Source organism: Microcebus murinus, chromosome 6 (assembly GCF_040939455.1).
Source record: "Microcebus murinus isolate Inina chromosome 6, M.murinus_Inina_mat1.0, whole genome shotgun sequence".
In the NCBI taxonomy this organism is placed as follows: Eukaryota; Metazoa; Chordata; class Mammalia; order Primates; family Cheirogaleidae; genus Microcebus; species Microcebus murinus.
This window is the reverse complement of record NC_134109.1, coordinates 23,904,481-23,921,376: the sequence shown is the minus strand read 5'-3', so window position 1 is coordinate 23,921,376 and position 16,896 is coordinate 23,904,481. Positions and strand designations below refer to the sequence as shown.

Genomic DNA, 16,896 nt, shown 5'->3' with positions numbered 1-16,896 from the left:
CCTCTTCTTCGGTAACTCTGATAACAAACATTAGACATACCCAGGCTCAGAAGATGAACAGAGTAGTCATAGCAATACCATGAGAATAGGAAGAGCGTGTCAGTATGGAAATGCTTTTGTATTAATAAGAATATGGAACTTTATCATTCCCATATGGGCTTTTATATATGTCTAGTCACTTTTGATCTTTATTATAACTTGTGAAATGGTAAGGGTTGTCATCACACTTAGCAGGCCTTTCTGCATTTTCATTCAACATTTCTACTTTGTGGTAGTCTCCCAATCCGTTTCCTTCAGTGATGGTTCCAAAGTATCACTGCTCTCCTATTTTTCTTATTCAACCCTCCATTTCATTGGAGAACCTTACTTCTACATCACAGAGAAAATTGATGATGTTTTGTGGTATCTCCTTCAGTTCTCCAGCCCCCTTTTACCTAGAAACATTCTTTCTTCCACACTCATTCTCATGTTCTGTTCTTCAGGCTTAGTGATGCCTTCTCTTATTCAAGACTCATCCTTTCTCTATGTCTTCCAGGATTTTTCGCTATAACTCATCCCCCTCACCCCTACTAGATGATCTTCAGCCCTCTCTCTCTGCTTGGCTTCACCCTGTCAGCATAGAGTCATCTTTCCTATGTTCCCACCTAACAAATATCCTTCCCTTGATCCTACATCTCTCTAGCTCCCTTCTTGTTTCTTTCTGATTTCTTCTTGTTTCCTTCCTTCTTATCCAAACCAGCATTCATTACCCGATTCACTAAAATATGAATTCTTTTCCTTGAGATGTGATAAATCTTGCTTAGGCCAATGATTTGTCTTTTCACCAAACTTTCTTTTCTTCCAGTATTTGCTGTTTCTGCAAATGGCACCACTATCATCTAGTTAGCTGACTCAGAAACTCCACCCTGCTCGTTTTCTCCTCTTCCACATCAATCAAGCTCTATTTATTTTCTTCCTTTGCAGCTCTCAATTTCCTTTCCTCTCTATTTCTACTACCACTCCCTGTGTTCAGATCTTTATGGTTTCTTACTATACCACTGCTTCATCCTCCTGACTGATATGCCTTCCTCTAGTCCTCTTCTGTTTGTCCCTCTTCTCCTATCACTGGAGCACACCGTCCCCCATTTGTGCTGTGTAAAATACAAAGCTGACCTGATTAAAACTCTTGTTACCTTCCTATTACCTGTAGGATAATGGTCAATTTTTTTTTCTAAAGCTCTCCACAATCCAGCTCCTACCAATTTTTCCTGCATTTTGTTCCAACTATTGTTTGTTTACCTTATCTTTTACCCTCCACCACACCCAGTTGTTGATAGTTCCCTGTATTTAATATATTGTTTCTCAAATATGTGGTTTGCTTAAGCTTTCCTTTCTGCCAATATGGACCTTTCCCTGTTTGCTTAGTTAACCCATGCTCACTCTTTGAGAATCAGCTAAGGCATTATCTGTCCAGGGAGTCCTTCCAAATGCTCCCCACCCATTCTCTGCATTCCTTACCATACTGGGTTAGGCACCTTCCGTTTTGTTGATATGAAATACCATGCATGTGGCTACTACATTCATGGTCTATTCATTGTGCATTCATTGTCTTGAATTACAGCTGTCTGTTTTTATATTTGTGTACCTCAATATGCCTTCATGCTCTCTCAGCACATCATTTCTATCTGTATACCGAGCAGAGTTTTTGACACATAGGAAGTGCTCAATCAAGTTTAATGCAAATTTAGAACGGATTTGAAGAAATCCATCCTTTTCCCATTGAGTAAGGGGGACATGTGGGAGCAAATGGTTGAAAAAGTGTTGAAGATTTTTTTTTGCACCCTATTTGTCCTGATTATGGAAGTATTAATTTAAATCAAATGACTTCTAGAAAGTCTTTAGTTGGTCTCTGCCACTGAGAGATAATGAGCCAACATGGATTTTGCCACTTCTCTCTTAAATAACATGGAATCTGTTGTGGACACTTCTAAACCTATGATGTTATTTTATATCAAAACTGAGATAAATAGGAAATGTTCACTGACAGTAATGACCATAGATAAATGCTGTCAGCTGGAAGAAAATGTCAATCACAGATGTCAGTGGATCTGTGAGGGCCATATTGAATTTTTACAAATGTAAACCTTATAAAATAAAATTTTAAAGTGTCTCACAATCATATTCAGAAAGTGGAGTAAGAATGGATGTGCATTTGAGCGGCTACCCAATGCCTAGTTCATAAGGAATGCTCTCTCTGTACAGCACTGAGGCGGAAGGGTGACACAGAGCAGCCAGCCGGGTGCTATCATCTTCATCCCTTTAACCTTTCTAGGTGCTATTTTGCTTGAATCGTTGTCATGACTTTTCTTAGAACCTTAGGAAGTGCATATAGCTCTCCTTCTCTTTAATACTTAAAATTCTAATCCAGATTTTAGTATAGAATTCTGAGATGAACACTATGCCAACAGTTTCATTCAACATCCCTGGGATTATGTTTTCCTTTATGAGAGGTAGCATTTTGATATTCTATTAAGACTCCTAAACTGTTCTTTTTTTCTTTTCTTTCCTACTTACCAGAAACAGGTGCTCCCCAACCTGTATTTGTGCATTTTGTAACAGGCAATTACATATACTTTCAGGGATGATAGTTTTTTTGTACATCAACAATGGTTTCACTTTAAAAATTAGTTTATCTTCCCCTTTCCCACATGTATATGTACACAAATGAACACAAGGACAAACCTGATTGTTCCTTTGTTATAAGTAAAAAAACACCTCAGTATAATAAAGCACATTTAATAATTGTGTATAATGAGCAAATTAGAGCAATAATGCAAAGAAACAAGAGCCAGTTCCTTGAAATGTTTCTATATTATCTTTTAATTGGAAAAAAAAAAGCCTCTTTTCCCCTCAAGTGGAGTGAAACTGACTGCTGAGCTTCTCTGCTTCTGCCAAATATGAAGATATCTAAAACTCTGCTCCTTTAATGTTTATTGGGCAAAATCCTGGAGGGAGGGTGGGAAAGGAAGAGGTCTGTTGAATTTGGGGCTTACTTTCAATCTGGATTATACGGCAGATTGATTTCAACAGACACTCAACAGCAGGCACCCATCCATTCATACCTGTGTTATTCTTAGGATTATGCAGCAAAATAGTTTAATGATCAAAAGCTGGAGCTGTTGTGCTAGAAAGAGCTGATTTTTGGTCCCAGCTTTGCCACTTTACTAATTTGTAATTTTAAGAAGCTACTTAAGTTTTCCAAGATTTAGTTATTATCCCAACTATAGAAGGAAATCAATGATAGTACCCATGTCGTATGTTTTTTTGATGTTTTAATTTGATAGTCCTTACTTCAGTGTCTGGCATATAGTCAGGGCTCAGTAAATATTCTCCATGAAAAAAAGAAGAGGAAGAGACTAAGAAGTCCAAAGGATAAAATGATGTAGTTGAAAGAGGGTGTGCTTGGGCATTTAAAACCTGTATGTACTTTCCAGTAGCTGTGTCATATTGGGTAAGGCAACTTGAACTTTGAGACTCGTCATTCTCCAAATCTATAAAAAAGGAGATAATAATGCTTGTTATAGAGCAATTCTGAGGCTCAACTGAAGACAATGTTCATATAAGTGCCTAGTGCCGTATCTTGCTGTCAGTAAGAACAAAGTAAATGCTGATTGTGGTGGTATGGTATTGATGTTGAATAGAGCTTAGTTAGCTGTGATTTATGCTACTCACACGTGACTTTTTTATTGTATGAAGCCATGTGTCCTATTCTGCTCAGAGTTCTCATCAGATTCACGATTCCTAATTCTTAATTCTTAGAGCGAAGAATGGTGCCTAAGGGCATTTCATGGCATGGCAGATGCTGTCAGAGCCTCTCCCATATCCCTTTATCCGTATCACTTCGTTGAAACTTCAACAGCACATGCATTTCTCTGGCTGGCGGCTTTCTCTCTCCACTGGATCCACTGTGTGTCCTGTAGGGCTGTAGGCCAGAAGGGCAGAGGAATTAATAGCCCCTTTCCCTAGTATCCCTTAACCAAGGACTGGGGGGATTTCTCACTGGCTTCCAGACCTTTCTCAGTGAGTTTAAAACTTCCATTTCCCTTTAGTAATACCTGGCTTGACAGTACACCCCTGTACAGATGGGGCAGATGGGGGCCCCATCTATAACAGGTCCCGTCCCCACATCATCTTCCAGATAAACTACCTGCACTTCAGTCTTGGTCTCAGAGTTTGCTTCTGAGGAAACCCAAACTAAGGTACATGGTTACCCCAATAAACCAGCCCAGTGAGGTTTATGGAGAAATACATATAGATCTTGATACCAGGATTGTTTTATACAGAGCTAGTAGTTACTACAGAACTAGTTCTAGCTGTTCTGAGCCTTAATATGTAGATTGGAATAAATATGATAGGGGCTTACTGAATTTTTTCTTAAAATGATACCTGTTTGTTGGTGTGCTTGAGTGGATAGGGCCTGTTTTGAGTCTCATTTGATTTTCTTTATTGGAAGGACATTGTGGGTTTGAGATGAGGTAGGTGAGAGAGGATCACTACACTGATTCCAAGGCTACACTTGGGCCTTGACCTTGCTCTGAGTGAGGAAGGAGATGGGAAGCTTTGAGTTCATATAAGGTTTTGAAGGCCACTGTAGCCCCAAAGGTACCCAGACTTTATAGTGTCCTTATGATTAGGGATTTTCTTAAACTAGCTGCCTTGAATTAAGGTGATGGTGAGCCAAGGACCAGATCAGGCCTGGCAAGGGTGTGGGCAATATGGTCAGATGGTCCATTTCCTGTTATCTCTCTAAATTTGGCCAATTGGGATGATACAGATATGGATGGACTTCATAGAGTCCATGAACCTCCTGATATTATATGCAAAACTTTGTATTTGTGTGCATTTTTCTAAGGAGGGAGCCATGAGCTTTTGGATTTTAATAGGCATCCTGAACATATTAAAAACTACTTTAGGTTGATGTCGAATTTTAGTACTGAGAATTATTTGCAGAAATGTTTTTGAGCACTGATCATATCCATTGTAATAGTGGTGCTCCTTGGGGTCCCAGGTGAACTGACACCGGAAGTCTTGGGATCCATAACTTGCCCTAAATAAAAACAGTGTCTCTCTTGGTGGGGGTGTGGGGTACAGATAGGTAGGGGAAAGTTGGCATTGCCCAATATAATGGGGATAAGATAACACTGCAGAGTAAGCTGTGGCTGACCTAAGTGATAAGTTGTCCGTTTTGCAATCTGGCACTTTATTATATTGCTGTGGATGTTGTTATTGTTATCTATATTTTTTCTTTGGTTATAAATTATAGGAATTATATCTCATTTCCTTCAATCCTAGCCTAGGTTTCTTCAAAAAAGTCTTGCATGCAGGTAGCCTATCTTGGGTAGAGTAAAACTGCAAAAAAGGCAAAGCCAGAATGAAGGATACATTCTTATACAGAAGATTATAATGGACAATTGAGGCTCACTGCCACTGGGGATCTCTGAGGAGTTGCATAGACTACACCTTCCAATTTCTGCCTGAAGAATAGAAGCAGGCAGTATTTATCCACTGCTTCTATCTCCCCTTGGTCAAGGGTTACCTCACGGGGGCATTAACTCTCTTACATGTCCAGGTTTGCTCATATGCCCTGCAGGTTCCTGCAGGCTTCCCACATGCTGGTAGTGAAGAAGCCCCAGGGCACAACATGAGCGATACACGATGCAGCTGAGGCAAAGTGCTGTCGAGTTATACCTATAGGCAGCTGCTTGCAGCAGCAATCCCTGGAGTGCAAAGGTGAACAGAGAGAATGTGAGGGCACAAGAGGTCTCTGATGTAGCTCCTCTATGCTAGCATCTCCCCTCATTGAGCATGATAATCTTAACTTGCTGGCGCACATTGTTAATAAATAAAGCCAAAGTCATGGATCTGATCCCTGTGTAGGTCACTTAGCTTCCCACAGTGAAAAGTAGCATCATGCACATCAGCTGAACAAACTCTGCCCGAATACCTATTTCCATGGATCATTAGGATGGGGAAATATGGATAGAGAGTTGAACTTTATAATCGAGAGAAGTGCATTCCCATGGGCTATTTTTATTTGATTCTCAAAACGCTCCCTGAATCATGTAAGGTGAACAGTAGAATTCCTGTTTGTACAAACAAGTAAGTGGGGCTTATAGAAGCCAACAGTGTGAATTGATGAGGGCCCCATCATTAATACACTGTGGAATGGATTTCTTCTTACTCCAGACTTTTCCATGTTATCCCTGGCAACACACTACTGGAAGAGAGAAACAGTTCAGAGACAGATGTGCTCATGAGGGCTCCATAGGTTCACAATCTTACTGGGAAGATACACATGCGTGACCTGCCAAATCTGAAGCATAGGGAACTTATGCTTACAACTGGTTTGACCTACAGCATGGGTAGAGGTGGCAGCAGATAGGTGACTGAGGACAAGTGGCCCAAGAGACTGCAGGGGGATTCTCAGCAAACAGGTGTTGGGGCCCCAATTTGGCAGCTAAGTATACTTTTGCTATTGCACTTTCTCATGCTGCAGTGGAGCCTGATTGATTTTAAAATTTACTTCCATTGGTTCTGCTTTATTGGCATTGCTACAGATGTAATTTACCCCTGGTCGTACTGATGAACTGGTTGGTCTCTTGTAAATTTCAGGAGGAAGGTTGGGAGTCTGAGAGAACCAGGAGTGACAGAGGCAATAGGCTGCATTGCTAATGGGCACCCTGTATTCTGTGGTCCAAGGAAGATTGTGCAGGGAGGTGGTTTCTGAGGTTAAGAACTAAGCTCTTCTCTCTCTCCTCTTTTTATTTCAACTCTTATTTCTTAATTTACATCACATGTGGACACACACGATTTTATGTGAATGCATAAGAGTGATGATTTAAGTAATATTTTTCTAAGGGAACTCTTTTCTTTCCATTTTTGCTTGATGTCTCACCTCTTCTCCTTTTTGCATATATTGGTCCCCTAATTCCACTCTAAGATAGTTTGTATATATCTTGCCATGTTTTTCTCTATGCTCATATAACTTATATATAGACCTATATATGTTTTTTAGGTCATTGCTTTATAAAATGGAATATTATATACTTATTTGGCATATTGATTTCCTTTTTAGAAAAAAATTTGTTGTGAAATAGAAAATAAATGCTAAAGAGTTTTAAAATATTAATATATTCATATGGTTTAAAGAATAGTAAAGCAAACACTCATGATATATCTATCTACCCCCTGGATTAAAAAATAGAAAATTACCAGTGTCTTAGAACCTGCCTGTGTGCCACTCTGCAATCTCTTCTCCCTCCTTCCCTCAAGAACACAACTTTCTGGAATCAGTTCTGTGCTTCTCTTCACACATTTTGCTTCCCTTGCTCAACAGTATCCTGTGAAAATCTCTACATGTCAAGAGGCAGAGCTCTAATTGACTCCTTTTTTGCTTTGTACATTTTTGTAAAGCGTCATGAATTTATGTGTCATCCTTGCACAGGATCCATGCTAATCTTTTCTGTATTATTCCAATTTTAGTATCTATGCTGCTGGAGTAAGCATGTAACTCTTTTTAACAGGAGCATTATATTCTGTTGTGAGGAGGTGTTATATTATGTGGCATTTCCCCATTGATTATAATTTTATTTCTGGCTCATTTTTTTCCTACCATGAACAATGTTGCAATAAACCTCCTTGTGTGTTTGCACAGGGTGCTTCTATATCTGGTGTAGTCCAGGAGTGGGGTTGATGAATAGAAGGGGATGTGTATTTTAAATATGAACAGATGCTATCATATTGCTTTTCAAAACATTGTAACACTTCACAAGTCCTCTAGCAGTGTATGAGAGCACCCTTTTCACACATCCCTGATAGTGATAGGGGTTATTGCTCTTTTTAATTGTGCCAGTCTGAAGAATGTAAAGTGATATCTCATTGTTATTTTAATTTGCATTTCTCACAGTATCAGTGAATCTGAGCATCTTTGCATTTGTTTGTAGGCCATTTAGCTGAGTACTTCTGCAAATGGACTATTTTCATGACTTCTATTCATTTCTTCAATGGAGATGTTTGTCTTTTTCTTTTCTTTCCAAAGTCTATTTTTTTATTTACTTTGTTTAGGGTATATTTTGCCATCAAATGTGTTACTTGTTTATGTACTTAAATGTCTGTTTTTAAAAGTTTATAGCTTCAGTTCTCCAGTCTTGGTAGACAATGTTTCCCCCATCCTCATCTCTAAATGGTATGTTTAGCTTTTTATATTGATTATTTTCAACATATTGGTTTTATTTTTCACACTTAAATCCTAATCTACCTGGAAATTTATTTTTGTGTTTAGTGGAAGATGGGAGATCATGTTTATTTTGTTCCAAATGATATTTATAGTAATAATTCATAATATTAATACTTAGGGCTTACTATGTGCTGGATGCTGTTATATAGGAACTTTACATGTATTAACTAACTTGATCCCTGCCCCTCATAACTCTAAGACACAGATTTTCTTATTATGCCCATTTTATAATTGGAGAAAATAAAGCACAGCAAAGTTGAATATCTAGCCCAAAGGGGTCACAGAGCAGGTCAAGTGGTGCAGTAGGATTTATTCCCTGGGAATCTGCTTGGCTAGCTAGTTAAGCCAAGACTGTTTATGGAAAAAGCCATCCTGTTCTCATTGAATTGAGTTACCTCTTTTGTCATATATTAAATTCAAATATATCCAGTAAGACTGGAAAAAAAAGAGAAAAAAGATAAATTCACATATATACCAGAGTCTATTTCTAGATTATCTATATGTCCCTAATTTGTTCATCTATTTCTAGAATTCCTTACTGCTATGACAATGGTAGTCTTATAACATGACATCTATATAGTCCTGTCCCCCCACGCTGGTCTTTTTTTTATTCATTTATTGATCATTTCCAAGTATTCATACTTCTATATAGAATTTATGTTTATTTTATTCGATTAAAATAGCTGATGGTATTCTAATGGAAATTGTATTAAATCAATATATTAATTTTGGGACAATTGCCATGTTCATACTAATTATTCCATAAATTTAGAATATGCTCTGTTTTCTCTTCATTCAGATATTATTTTATATTTTCCAGTAAGATTTTGTACTTTTATTTGCTTTGTCTTCTGTATTTTTAAGTTAAATTTATTCCTAAATATTTTTAAGTTTTGGCTGTTTTACATAAAGTATGTGTCTCATTTCTTTTTTTTTTTTTTTTTTTATTTTGGTATATTATGGGGGTACAGATTTTAAGGTTTCAATAAATGCCCATTTCCCCCCTCCCCCCAAAAGTCTGAGTCTCCATCATGACCATCCCCCAGATGGTGCACATCTCACTCACTATGTATGTATATACCTGCCCCCCTCCCCCCTCCCACCTGCCCAATACCCTATTACTGTAGCACCTATGTGTCTACTTAGGTGCTACTCAGTTAATACCAGTTTGCTGGAGAATATATCTGGTGCTTGTTTTTCCATTCTTGGGATACTTCACTTAGTAGTATGGGTTCCAGCTCTAACCAGGAAAATATAAGGTGTGCTATATCACCATTGTTTCTTAGAGCTGAATAGTACTCCATGGTGTACATATACCACATTTTATTAATCCATTCTTTGATTGATGGGCACTTGGGCTGTTTCCACAGCCTTGCAATTATGAATTGTGCTGCTATAAACATTCGAGTGCAGGTGTCTTTTTTGTAGAGTGTCACTGGATCATTTGGGTAGATGCCCAGCAATGGGATTGCTGGATCAAATGGTAGATTCACTTGTATCGCTTTAAGGTATCTCCATATTGCTTTCCACAGAGGTTGAACTAGTTTGCAGTCCCACCAGCAGTGTAGGAGTGTTCCTCTCTCTCCGCAACCACGCCAGCATTTATTGTTTGGAGATTTTTTGATAAAGGCCATTCTCACTGGGGTTAAGTGATATCTCATTGTGGTTTTGATTTGCATTTCCCTGATGATTAGAGATGTTGAGCATTTCTTCATATGTTTGTTGGCCCTTCTTCTGTCTTCTTTAGAAAAATTTCTGTTCAAGTCCTTTGCCCACTTTTTAATGGGGTTATTTGATTTTTTCTTCCTAATTTTCGTGAGTTCTAAGTATATTCTAGTTATCAGTCCCTTATCGGATGCATAGGATGCAAAAATTTTCTCCCATTCTGTAGGTTGTCTGTTTACTTTCATGACTATTTCTTTGGCTGTGCAGAAGCTTTGTAGTTTGATCATGTCCCATTTATTTATTTTTGTTGCTGCTGTGATTGCCTTTGGGGACTTCTTCATAAACTCTTTGCCCAGGCCGATGTCTAGGAGAGTGTTTCCAACTTTTTCCTCTAGAGTTCTAATAGTTTCATACCTTAGGTTTAAGTCTGTTATCCAGCGTGAGTTGGTTTTTGTGAGAGGTGAAAGGTGTGGGTCCTGTTTTAGCCTTCTACAGGTGGCTATCCAGTTTTCCCAGCACCATTTATTGAAGAGGGATTCTTTTCCCCAGCGTATGTTTTTGTCTGCTTTGTCAAAGATGAGATGGCTATATGAGGATGGTTTTATATCAGGATTCTCACATCTGTTCCACTGGTCAATATTCCTGTTTTTGTGCCAATACCATATTGTTTTAATTACTACAGCTTTGTAGTATAGTTTGATATCTGGCATATTAATGCCTCCCATTTTGTTTTTGTTGCCTAGAATTGCTCTTGATATTCGGGGTCTTCTTTGGTTCCATACGAAGCGTAAAATTACTTTTTCTATATCTGTGAAGAATGTTGATGGGATTTTAATACGTATTGCATTGAATCTGTAGATCAGTTTGGGTAGTATAGACATTTTGATGATATTGAGTCTGCCGATCCACGAGCATGGTATGGATTTCCATCTGTTCACATCCTCTGCTATTTCCTTCCTCAGTGTTTCATAGTTCTCCCTGTAGAGGTCTTTTACCTCTTTGGTTAAATATATTCCTAGGTACTTTAATTTCTTTGTTGCTATTGTGAAGGGTATTGAGTCTTTGATTTGGTTCTCAATTAGATTGTTGTTGGCGTATATGAATGCCTCTGATTTCTGTGTATCAATTTTGTATCCTGAGACTTTACTGAATTCATTGATCAGTTCCAGGAGTTTCTTGGTTGAATCCTTGGGGTTTTCTAGATACAATATCATATCATCAGCAAACAGTGAAAGTTTGATCTCTTCTGCCCCTATTTGGATACCTTTGATTCCATTTTCCTGTCTGATTGCTGTAGCTAAGACTTCCAGCACTATGTTGAACAGAAGTGGAGATAGTGGGCAGCCTTGTCTGGTTCCGGTTCTAAGTGGGAATGCTTTCAGTTTTTCCCCATTCAGTATGATGTTGGCTATGGGTCTGTAATAAATGGCTTGTATCATTTTTAGGTATGTCCCTTCTATGCCTATATTCTTCAGTGTTCGTATCATGAAAGGGTGTTGAATTTTGTCAAAAGCTTTTTCTGCATCTATTGAAAGAATCATGTGGTCTTTGTTTTTGCTTCTGTTTATGTGGTGAATTGCATTTATAGATTTACGTATGTTGAACCATCCCTGCATCCCTGGGATGAAGCCCACTTGGTCGTGGTGGATTATTTTTTTGATAAGTGTCTGGATTCGGTTAGCTAAGATTTTGTTGAAAATTTTTGCATCTATATTCATTAGGGATATTGGTCTGTAGTTTTCTTTTTTTGTTGCATCCTTTCCTGGTTTTGGTATCAGAGTAATATTCGCTTCATAAAAGGTGTCAGGGAGGTTTCCGTTCTTCTCGATGTTGTGGAATAGTTTCTGCAAGATAGGTACTAGTTCTTCTTTGTAAGTATGGTAAAATTCAGGTGTGAAGCCATCTGGACCGGGACTTTTCTTTTTAGGGAGATTTTTAATTGCTGTTTCTATTTCAGCTGTTGAGATTGGTCTGTTCAGGGAATCTATTTCTTCCTGGTTGAGCCTAGGGAGGCTGTGTGTTTCTAGAAATTTGTCCATTTCCTCCACATTTTCCAGTTTGTGTGCATAAAGATTTTTGTAGTATTCATAAATTGTATCTTGTATCTCTTTGGGATCAGTTGTGATATCTCCTTTTTTATTCCTGATGGAGCTTATTAGAGATTTCTCTTTTCTGCTTTTCGTTAGCTTAGCCAATGGCGTGTCAATCTTGTTTATTTTTTCAAAGAACCAACTTTTTGTTTTATTAATCTCCTGAATAGCTTTCCTGTTTTCAATTTCGTTTAGTTCTGATTTGATCTTGTTGATTTCAGTTCTTCTGCTGGGTTTGGGGTTGGTCTGTTCTTCTTTTTCCAGCTCTTTGAGTCGTTTCATTAGATTGTCTATTTGTGATCTTCTTGCCTTTTGGTTATAGGCATTTATGGAGATAAACTTTCCTCTCAGAACTGCTTTAGCTGTGTCCCAGAGGAGTTGATAACTTGTCTCTCCATTGTCGTTTTCTTCATAGAAGTTTTTTATTTCTGTCTTGATTTCTTCATTTACGAAGTAATCATTTAGTAGGAGGTTGTTTAATTTCCACGTTTTTGTGTAGAAATGTGAGTTTCTGTTAGGGTTGATTTCTAGTTTTATTCCACTGTGATCTGAGAAGGTACATGGTATGATTTCTATTTTTTTAAATTTCTTGAGATTTTCTTTGTGTCCTAGGATATGGTCAATCTTAGAGAATGTCCCGTGAGCTGATGAGAAGAACGTATATTCAGTGGATTTTGGGTAGAATGTTCTGTAGATGTCTGTCAGACCCAATTGTTCTAGAGTTTTGTTTAAGTCCATTATTTCTTTATTAATTTTCTGTTTGGAGGATCTGTCTCGTGCCGTCAGTGGGGTGTTGAAATCCCCGGCGATTATGGAGTTGCTATTAATCCATTTGCTTAGCTCCAGTAAGGTTTGCTTTATGAATCTGGGTGCACCTAAGTTGGGTGCATATATATTTAAAATTGTTATCTCTTCTTGTTGGACTGTGCCCTTCACCATTATATAATGACCCTCTTTGTCTTTTACTACTTTTGTTGGTTTAAATACTAAATCGTCTGAAATTAGAACTGCCACACCAGCCTTCTTTTGGCTTCTATTGGCTTGGAATATTGATCTCCACTCTTTTATTTTTAGTCTATGTGCATCCTTGCAGGTTAAATGTGTTTCCTGAAGACAGCATATACTTGGCCTGTATTTTCTTATCCATTCAGCCAGCCTATGTCTCTTGAGTGGAGAGTTTAAGCCATTCACATTTATTGAGAGAACTGATAGGTAAGGTAGATTACTGATCATTCTGTTGGGTTGGATGTTGTTGCTATGATTTCTGTCTTGAGCCATTGTAATACCTGGCCTTTAATATCTTTGGGTTTTGGTTGTTTTTATATCCGTGGATTATTATTATGATGTTCCGTGCATAACGCTGTTTTAAGTACTTCTTGTAGGGCTGGTCTTGTCTTGGTGAATTCTCTGAGCCTTTGCTTGTCTGAGAATGTTTTTATTTCTCCTTCATATATGAAGCGTAGGGAATAATATTCTAGGCTGGGCATTGTTTTGTTTCAAAAGAGTGAGGATGGGGCCCCAGTCTCTCCTTGCTTGTAAAGTCTCATTAGAGAAGTCTGATGTTATTCGAATTGGGTTTCCCTTGTATGTCACTTGCTTCTTTTGTCTTACAGCTCTTAGAAGGGCCTCTTTAGTTGATACTTTGGTCAGTCTGATGACTGCATGACGTGACGTCTTCCTGTTTGCATTGAATCTCCCAGGGGTCCTCTGAGCTTCTTGAACTTGTATATCGAGATTTTGAGCAAGGCCTGGGAAATTTTCCTCTATTATATCTTCAAAAAGCTTGTCCAGCCCTTGAGTGTTGTCTTCCTCCCCTTCGGCTAAACCTATGACCCTCACATTAGGTTTTTTCACATAATCCCACAGCTCTTGTAGGCTTTGGTCTTTTCTCTTGTTTCTCTGCTGTATTTCTGTGACTGATTTATTTAATTGGAGGGAGTTATCTTCAAGCTCTGAGATTCTTTCTTCTGCTTGATCTACCCTGTTCTTGAGACTTTCCACAGTATTTTGTAGTTCTCTGAGTTGATTCTTCATCTCCAGGACTTCGGTTAAAGTTTTCTTCACTGTGTCAATCTCTTTGTTGAACCTTTGTTCCATTTCTTGGAGGTTTTTTGTGTTTTCTTGGTGTTGGTTATTGAGTTGTTGTTGCAGCTGGGTGAGTGTTCTTATGATCCACATACGAAATTCCTTTTCTGTCATATTGGTTGCCTGATTTTGGTCGGTGTCCGTTTCTAGGGGGCTGGTGCTCCTCCTTGGGGGTGTGTTTTCCATTTGGTTCTTCATATTTCCTGAGTTCTTTCGCTGATTTCTTCCCATGTCGATCAGTTGTTGTTTCTTTCCTTAGGTTATTGTTTGGGTATTCACACACCTTGTTTAGTTTCTGAGGCGTTAGGTGGTGCCTGTGGGTGAAATTGGACCACTCCCTGTGTATTGAGTCAGTGGATGCCGTGGCAAGGCTGTGCAAGGTGCTGTCCCTGTCAGTAGGTGGCGTTTGCTTGGAGGAACAGGCTATGGTGTTGATTTTGAGTCCTGTTATCAGCTCTCTGTTCTGGGCGGAGCTGGGTTGGATAAGCCTGCCCTCAGGCCGTTAGCAGGGGTCAAAGTTCTGTTCTCAGCTTCCAGGTAAAGCTGTCAGGGTGGGGCTGGAATGGTCCCGCTCAGCCAGAAAGTCTGGGTGTGGGGGTGGGGCTGTCTGAGACCCGCAGTGGCCTCACTTCTTTCCACCCTCCCCAACTCTGCAGCTACTCCTGGGCCTCTGCCAGCAGGCCAGACCACAAGCCACCAGGCCTCCCCGGACTGTGGTGCCGGCGGGGAGGTTCCCTGCACAGGAACGCCACCTGGGTTGGGCGCACAGCCTCCTCCTGGGAGGAGGGTTGTTCTCTAGGGCGCTGATCCACCCCTGGAGGCACACAGCCCTCAGTAGGCTGTTCACGTATAACCCTTCTGTGCCCCGGGCAATGCTAGCCCTCGGTGCAGGGGATCTGGTCTGCAGGTCCGACCTCTGGGTCCCAGAGTTCAAACTGTATTCCCACCAGGGAGAGGATTTCCGGTCCTAATTCACCCACAGGGAGCCCAAGCTGGGTCTATGTCTCTCAGCCTCTGAGTCGGCACCGTTTTCCTGGGAACACGGTGCCAGCAGCACCTGGGAGGGCGGGCGGGGTCCCAAACGGGAAGGTCCTGTTCCCTGGAGGTGCCTCCGGCTGGTGGCTGTATTGTCTCTCTGGGCAGCCGCGGGTAGGGTCGGCGGAGGGGAGGAGGAGGCAATATGGCGCCTGCCGCGCGGCTCGGGTCTGTGCACACAGAGGTGCCCGGAGGAAGTTGGGAACCTGGTGCCACGTCTGCTACAGGCTCACCGTTGGCAGGCGGCGGCAGTCTCTGGGCTGATGTCCGCAGGTCTCTCCACCCGATAGGGAGCCCACCAGCAGTCCCGAATGCAGGGGAGGGGAAACAGCAGAGCCACCTACCCTTGCCGCTGGTCTCCGGGCTGCTCCGGTGTTCTCAGCCTCCAGTTCTCCTCCGCAGCCTCCTCCCGTGGAGTCTCCCGGGGTCTCAGGTACCCCTCCTTCCGGCCCTTGTCCGCTGTATGCTCGTCTTCTTGCTTCTTTCCTCTAGTTTCTGCTAGAATCGGTCTTTTCTGCAGAGACCCTCTGTCTGGCGGTGTTATTCGTCCGCCATCTTGCTCCGCCCCCCTCTCATTTCTATTCTTTAGGGATTATTATTAGGGTGGACAAAAGGTATTTTGTACATTTATTTTGTATGCAATCAATATGAAGAAAATTACCAACATAATCTTTTTTTGTTAACTAATTAAAATGGAAAAAAATCATATCAATATAGGCTAAAGCAGCATTTGATAAATTTCAGCAGCCATTCTTACTAAATTCCAGGTAAAATGAAAACAAAAGATGATTACTTAGATACATAAAGATTATTTACTCAAAACAACAGCAGATCTGACAAACATGGAGATCATTTCAGTAAAAATCAGAAAGTATTCAGGGATGCCCACTATTACCAATATTAAACATTGCATTTGCTAGAACCTCCAAGGTCATAAAACATAAAAATAAAATAACTGGCATAAATATTAGAAGAGGTAAAACTCTTTTTTTGTTAATGCCATGATTATCTATCACGAAATGTAAGCACCTCTAGTCAAAAACTTGTAGAATGAATAGATAATTTGGTAAGCTGGATAGATATAAGTATATAATATCAATTGCTTCTTTAGTCTATCAATAATTAACCACTTTTAGTTCTCAAGATTCAAATCCCAGAGAGGAAGCATTGAGCTGTAGCTTGGATCATTTCCCATCCCTTGGTCAGGGAGGCAATGGCTTCTTAGAACAGTGCTAGTAGATGCTGCCCAGTGGAACGAGGGTGATTGCTCAAGGGGAAATGGTGAGTAGCTGCAAGGAGAAATGGATAATAGGCAGAAATGGGGGGAGGGGAATAAGTCCATACACTGATTGTACTGTATGTCAAGAGTCTAGTGTCTAGGTTTCAAGAAGGTAAATCTAAATTCGTTGCCTGGTTCATCTTGATTCTGTCTCCAACTCTTTTCCTTTGCTCCCTGCCACTTTAGCTGTTCCATGCTGCATTCCAGCAGGTTGTTGCATTGTCCCCTGTGCATGTTTTACATATTCCTCTGTGGTTTGTTCATTCATTCCCCTCACTAAACACGTTCCCTTCCTTCTTTTCTCATGTAATTCTGATTCCTCCCATAGGGCTCTCTTTATATTCCCATCAAATGTTTGCTCCATTCCCCAAGCCCAGGCCCCTTCTCCCAAACCACAAGAGTTCTAGGAGGAACCTGTTCCACTCCAGACCTGAAGTTCCTCCAGCTGTTACAGTCTCTTCACTCCT

The 16,896-nt window shown here is 40.1% G+C and overlaps 1 protein-coding gene and 1 non-coding gene across 19 annotated transcripts in view; one reads left to right on the top strand and one right to left on the bottom strand.

The window, feature by feature from the left end:
• The window catches only part of NRXN3 (neurexin 3), a 1,566,790-nt gene that overhangs the window by 350,990 nt on the left and 1,198,904 nt on the right, over positions 1-16,896 (top strand). The window lies entirely within an intron of this gene.
• Positions 7,439-7,545, bottom strand: LOC142871655 (U6 spliceosomal RNA). Its single transcript, XR_012919886.1, has one exon. It is a non-coding gene; the product is annotated as a U6 spliceosomal RNA (small nuclear RNA).